The sequence below is a fragment of the Giraffa tippelskirchi genome, chromosome 13, assembly GCF_054371585.1.
Source record: "Giraffa tippelskirchi isolate mGirTip1 chromosome 13, T2T-mGirTip1v1.2.pri, whole genome shotgun sequence".
Taxonomy (NCBI): domain Eukaryota; kingdom Metazoa; phylum Chordata; class Mammalia; order Artiodactyla; family Giraffidae; genus Giraffa; species Giraffa tippelskirchi.
Genome location: NC_137287.1, coordinates 63,811,850 through 63,818,666, shown reverse-complemented (window position 1 = coordinate 63,818,666; position 6,817 = coordinate 63,811,850).

The following is a 6,817-nucleotide window of genomic DNA, read 5'->3' as shown; positions in this document are numbered from 1 at the left end:
TCCTCTGTCGTCCCCTTCTCCTCCCGCCCCCAATCCTACCCAGCATTAGGGTCTTTTTCCAATGAGTCAACTCTTCGCATGAGGTGGCCAAAGTATTGGAGTTTCAGCTTCAACATCATTCCTTCCAATGAACACCCAGGATTGATCTCCTTTAGGATGGATTGATTGGAATTCCTTGCAGTCCAAGGGACTCTCAAGAGTCTTCTCCAACACCACAGTTCAAAAGCATCAATTCTGCAGCGCTCAGCTTTCTTCACTGTCCAACTCTCACATCCATACATGACCACTGGAAAAACCATAGCCTTAACTAGACGGACTTTTGTTGGCAAAGTAATGTCTCTGCTTTTAAATATGCTATCTAGGTTGGCCATAACCTTCCTTCCAAGGAGTAAACATCTTTTAATTTCATGGCTGCAATCACCATCAGCAGTGATTTTGGAGCCCCCAAAAATAAAGTCTGACACTGTTTCCACTGTTTCCCCATCTATTTCCCATGAAGTGAAGGAGGCAAGAATATACAATGAAGAAAAGACAATCTCTTTAACAAGTGGTGCTGGGAAAACTGGTCAACCACTTGTAAAAGAATGAAACTAGAACACTTTCTAACACCATACACAGAAAAAACTCAAAATGGATTAAAGATCTAAATGTAAGACCAGAAACTATAAAACTCCTAGAGGAAAACATAGGCAAAACACTCTCCGACATAAACCACAGCAGGATCCTCTATGACCCACCTCCCAGAATGTTGGAAATAAAAGCAAAAATAAACAAATGGGACCTAATTAAAATTAAAAGCTTTTGCACAACGAAGGAAACTATAAGCAAGGTGAAAAGACAGCCTTCAGAATGGGAGAAAATAATAGCAAACGAAGCAACGGACAAAGAGTTAATCTCAAAAATATACAAACAATTCCTGTAGCTCAATTCCAGAAAAATAAACGACCCAATCAAAAAGTGGGCCAAAGAACTAAACAGACATTTCTCCAAAGAAGACATACAGATGGCTTACAAACACATGAAAAGATGCTCAACATCACTCATTATCAGAGAAATGCAAATCAAAACCACAATGAGGTACCATTTCACACCAGTCAGAATGGCTGCTATCCAAAAGTCTACAAGCAATAAATGCTTGAGAGGGTGTGGAGAAAAGGGAACCCTCTTACACTGTTGGTGGGAAGGCAAACTAGTACAGCCACTATGGAGAACAGTGTGGAGAATCCTCAAAAAACTGGAAATAGAACTGCCATATGACCCAGTAATCTCACTGCTGGGCGTACACACTGAGGAAACCAGAATTGAAAGAGACACGTGTACCCCAATGTTGATCACAGCACTGTTTATAATAGCCAGGACATGGAAGCAGCCTAGATGCCCATCAGCAGACAAATGCATAAGGAAGCTGTGGTACATATACACAATGGAATATTACTCAGCCATTAAAAAGAATACATTTGAATCCGTTCTAATGAGGTGGATGAAACTGGAGCCTATTATACAGAGTGAAGTAAGCCAGAAAGAAAAACACCAATACAGTATACTAATGCATATATATGGAATTTAGTAAATTGGTAAAGATAACCCTGTATGCAAGACATCAAAAGAGACACAGATAAATAGAACAGTATTATGGACTCTATGGGAGAGGGTGAGGGTGGGATGATATGGGAGAATGCCACTGAAGCATGTAAATTATCATATGTGAAAGGAATCACCCACCAGTCCAGTTTCAATGCATGATACAGGGTGCTCGGGACTGGTGCACTGGGATGACCCAGAGGGATGGGATGGGGAGGGAGGTGGGAGGGGGGTTCTGGAAGGGGAACACATGTACACCCATGGCGGATTCATGTCAATGTATGGCAAAACCAATACAATATTGTAAAGTTAAAAAATAGATAAACTAATTTAATGAAAAAAAAAAGAAAGAAATTAACCCTTAGAGTATTTATTTCACTCCAATTTACAAATCAAATCAAATAGATCCCTTGTGAATTTGCCAAATTTATCTCCATTTTCCTCTCACAATTAGATTTTCCCTTTGAGAGAGCTATGTAAATTTAAAAATAAATGATACTTTATTATTATCTTGAGGTTTTGGAAAATGTTCATATCTTGGTGGACTGGCAGATGAACAATGAGTGTACTAGCCCCTAATCAATGTTTTTTTTTTGTTGTTGCTCAGTCACTCAGTTGTGTCTGACTCTTTGCAACCCTATGGACTGCAGCACACCAGGCTTCCCCGTCTTTCACAATCTCCAGGAGTTTGCTCAAATTCATGTCCACTGAGTAGGTGATGCCATCCAACCATCTCATCCTCTGTCATCCCCTTCTCCTCCTGCCTTCTATCTTCCCCAGCATCAGGGTCTTTTCCAATGAGTCAGTTCTTTGCATCAGGTGGCCAAAGTATTGGAGTTTCAGCTTTCATCATCATCAGTCCTTCCAATGAATATTTAGGGTTGATTTCCTTTAGGATTGACTGGTTTGATCTCCTTGTTGCCCAAGGGACTCTGAAGAGTCTTCTCCAGCACCATAGTTTGGAAGCATCAATTCTTCATTGCTCAGCCTTCTTTATGGTCCAAATCTCACATCCATACATGACTACTGGAAAAACCATAGCTTTGATTAGATGGAACTTTGTCAGTAAAGTGATGTCTCTGCTTTTTATTATGCTGTTTGTTATAGCTTTTCTTCCAAGGAGCAAGTGTCTTTTAATTTCATGGCTGCAGTCACCATCCACAGTGGTTTTGGAGCCCAAGAAATTAAAGTCTGTCACTGTTTCCATTTTTTCCTCATCTATTTGCCATGAAGTGATGGACCAGATGCCATGATCTTCATTTTTTGAATGTCGAATTTTAAGCCAGCTTTTTCACTCTCCAGTTTCACCTTCATCAAGAGGCTCGTTAGTTCCTCTTTGCTTTCTGCCATTAGAGTAGTGTTATCTGCATATCTGAGGTTATTGATATTCTCCCAGCTATCTTGATTCCAGCTTGAGCTTCATCCAGTCCAGCATTTTGCATGATGTACCCTGCATATAAGTTAAATAAGCAGGGTGACAATATACAGCTTTGACGCACACCTTTCCCAGTTTTGAACCAGTCCATTGTTCCATGTCTGGTCCTAACTGTTGTTTCTTGACCTGTATACAGGTTTCTCAGGAGGCATGTAAGGTGGTCTGGTATTCCCATTTTTAAAAGAATTTTCCAATTTGTTGTGATCTACACAGTCAAAGGTTTTAGTGTAGTCAATGAAGCAGAAGTAGGTATTTTTTCCTGGAATTCACTTGCTTTCTCTATGCTCCAACTGCTGCTGCTGCTGCTGCGTTGCTTCAGTCGTGTCCGACTCTGTGCGACCCCATAGATGGCAGCCCACCAGGCTCTGCCATCCCTGGGATTCTCCAGGCAAGAACACTGGAGTGGGTTGCCATTTCCTTCTCCAATGTATGAAAGTGAAAAGTGAAAGTGAAGTCGCTCAGTCGTGTCCGATTCTCAGCGACCCCATGGACTGCAGCCCGCCAGGCTCCTCCATCCATGGGATTTTCCAGGCAAGAGTACTGGAGTGGGTTGCCATTGCCCTCTCCATATGCTCCAACAGATGTTGGCAATTTGATCTCTGGTTCCTCTGCCTTTTCTAAATCCAGCTTGTACATCTGGAAGTTCTTGGTTCACATACTGTTGAATCATTGTTTTTACTTTATTTATTATTATTATTGCTTTTAACAAAGCTCTCTTCACAGATATAGAAAAAAAAAAACTTATGGTTACCAAAGAAGAGGGGGCAGGGGTAAATTAGTAGTTTGTGATTAATATATACACACTACTATGTATAAAATAGATAAATAACAAGGACATACTGTATGCACAGGGCACTTACTCAGTATCTTGTAATAACCTATAATGGTAAATAATCTGAAAAAATATATATGCATAACTGAATCACTTTGCTATACACCTGAAAGTAACACAACATTGTAAATTAACTATACTTCAATAAAAAAACAACAAAAAAAATCTCTAACCCAGAGTAGATGTTAGGAATTTGCTAAACCCTTTTCAAATATTCTCATTAAATCTGTAAAGGTGACACTGTTATCCCCATTTTATTCAAATGTTTCAACCCTGATTTGTGTGACTGAAAGCTCTTAAACACTTAACATTGCCTATTTCCACACGCTTTATTTTCCTATGCTTATACTGCTTTACATATTATTCCATCAACGTTCCCTTTGCCCTGACTGAATTGTTTTAGAGGCTAAAATATTTCTTCTCCCCGGCCCTCCCTCATGACTTTTACCTACCTGCTCTCTGACTTTTTGACCAAGCTGACTTTGAGATCTTAGACAATGACAACTCAACTAGTGGACAGTGATCCGTGTCACAATATTTCCAGCATTTTAGACCACATGAGATTCAATGTATTGATTTTTCCTGTCTCTGAACTGACGAATTTTGGCTTTTTATTTGACTGTTGCATCTTTTTTCTCCATCAGCTTATTTTCATTTGAGGCTTCACATGGAAGTTTTCTCAGGTGTGTCTTATCCAACAGGGATATTATCTTTCAGATGCTTTTCGGTATTGTAGCTTCCCAAGTCCCAGTGAAAGATAAAGTAATATTTACATTCAGTTCAGTTCAGTTGCTCAGTCATGTCCGACTCTTTTCAACCCCATGAACCGCAGCACGCCAGGCCTACCTGTCCATCACCAACTCCTGGAGCCCACCCAAACTCATGTCCATCGAGTCAGTGATGCCATCCAACCATCTCATCCTCTGTCATCCCCTTCTCCTCCTGCCCCCAATCCTTCCCAGCATCAGGGTCTTTTCCAATGAGTCAACTCTTTCCATCAGGTGGCCAGAGTATTGGAGTTTCATCTTCAACATCAGTCCTTCCAATGAACACCCAGGACTGATCTCCTTTAGGATGGAAATATTTGTATTAGGATGTCTTATCTGATATAACCTATGGAAAGTGCTCTAAATATTTACTAATGCAATATACCCTACTATATTATATTTCATGTTTATTATTGGATATAGCTTGATATAAACTTAAATTTAATATAAATCTGGATTCTGGGAACTTACTTTTACTCTGATGTTTTAGACATGCCTCAACTGCTATTTTCATGAGGCCAGTTTCCTTCATGCTTTTGAGGATATTACTCAGGGCTAGCATCATCAAACAAAATTTGGAGATGTTTGTCATCTTCCTATTTATGTTTCTGGGGCTTTGATTGCAACTTGTGCCAGGTTCAGTTAAATACCATGACCAAGGAGACGTCATCCTGTCTCTTGTCAGCATCATGATTTAATCACTAAGATAACTCATCAAGTCTTCGAATGAGTCCTGGAGATTGCTGATGGCCACGTCTATGACTCAGCTATGTTTCCGGTATAGTACACTCTATATTATAGGAATTGTCCTGGTGAATAGCATTCCAGGGCAGATCCATCTCCTCCCTCAGCTCCACTGGGAACTCTGTTCATCTCACTTCTAAAATCAAATGGATGATAACAACAACAGAGTGCTCATTGTTGCTGTTTAGTTGCTCAATCGTGCCCGACTCTTTATGAGCCCATGGACTGTAGCCCGCCAGTCTCCTCTGTCCATGGGATTTCCCAGGCAAGAATACTGGAGTGGCTTGCCATTTCCTTCTCCAGGGGATCTTCTCTACACAGGGATCGAACTCATGCCTCCTGCACTGGCAAGCAAATTCTTTACCACTGAGCCACCAGGGAAGCCCAACAGAGTGATTATCCAGTTAGTAAATATGTTATTTAACAGTGTTGTCTCAGGTTAATTTAACTGGGCATTAAAAGCAGAGCTATTTCACTTCTGAGCCACAACCAAAATCCTGGCCATATTGCACCCACTTCAAGATACGCATGGTGAGGTTCACACTGCTTCTCTCTAGTGATGTTCTCGGGTTATCCTTATACTGAGCAAGATGGAACCATGGGCTGAGTTCAGAGGGCACAGGCCTTTGGCCTGACTCAAGGATTAGCCCAGGCTCGTCCTTACCCTTTTAAAACATCACCAAGAAAACTGGAGTTGTGGTATGTATCTCCCAAGGAACAACTCAGCTGCCCAGAGAGATAGGGAAAAAAATAGATTCATATCAACTCAGCTATGAATACTTGAGATGCCTTCCACTGCCCTTTCCCATGTCTCTTTGTCCTTGTTTCTGGTGTGGGCCAGGGATAGGCGCTCCTAAGAGCTCCCAATTTTTCAGTGCCCCCTACCCTTGAGGCAAGCATTTTATCCACATTATTGCACTTAATTTTTTATAACAATCATATGAAGTAAGTAGTAGGGTCCCGACTTTATAGCTTATGAAATCAAAGCTTAAAGTAGTTTGTATCTGTTAATCTCCTCAGCGAGGTTAGAACGGAAATTGAGATCATTTAGGAGTGTCTGTAGAATTGTACATTGCTAAGATGCTTCTATCATATTTTGCAAAGGGATTGGTCCACAAGAAATTTGAAACAACCAGAAAGAAAGGAAGGAAGGAAAGAAGGAAGGAAGGGGAGATGGAAAGAAGTAGGGATGAAGGAAGGAAAGAAAGAAAAAGAGAGGAAGGGAAAGAAAAAATTGATCCTTTCCTTCAACAGCTTGAGAAGTATGGGTTTAGACATTTAATGATTAGTCCAAACTTTCTCATCACTTAAGTGTCAGAATCAAGATTTACACTTTCTCCTGGTTTCAAAGTCCTTGCTCTTTACAATGATACTCTGCTATCTCCCAATTCCATAATGGTGATGATGAGTTAAGAAAGAAACAAACCAGCAATCTGATGCTGCTGCTGCTACTACTGC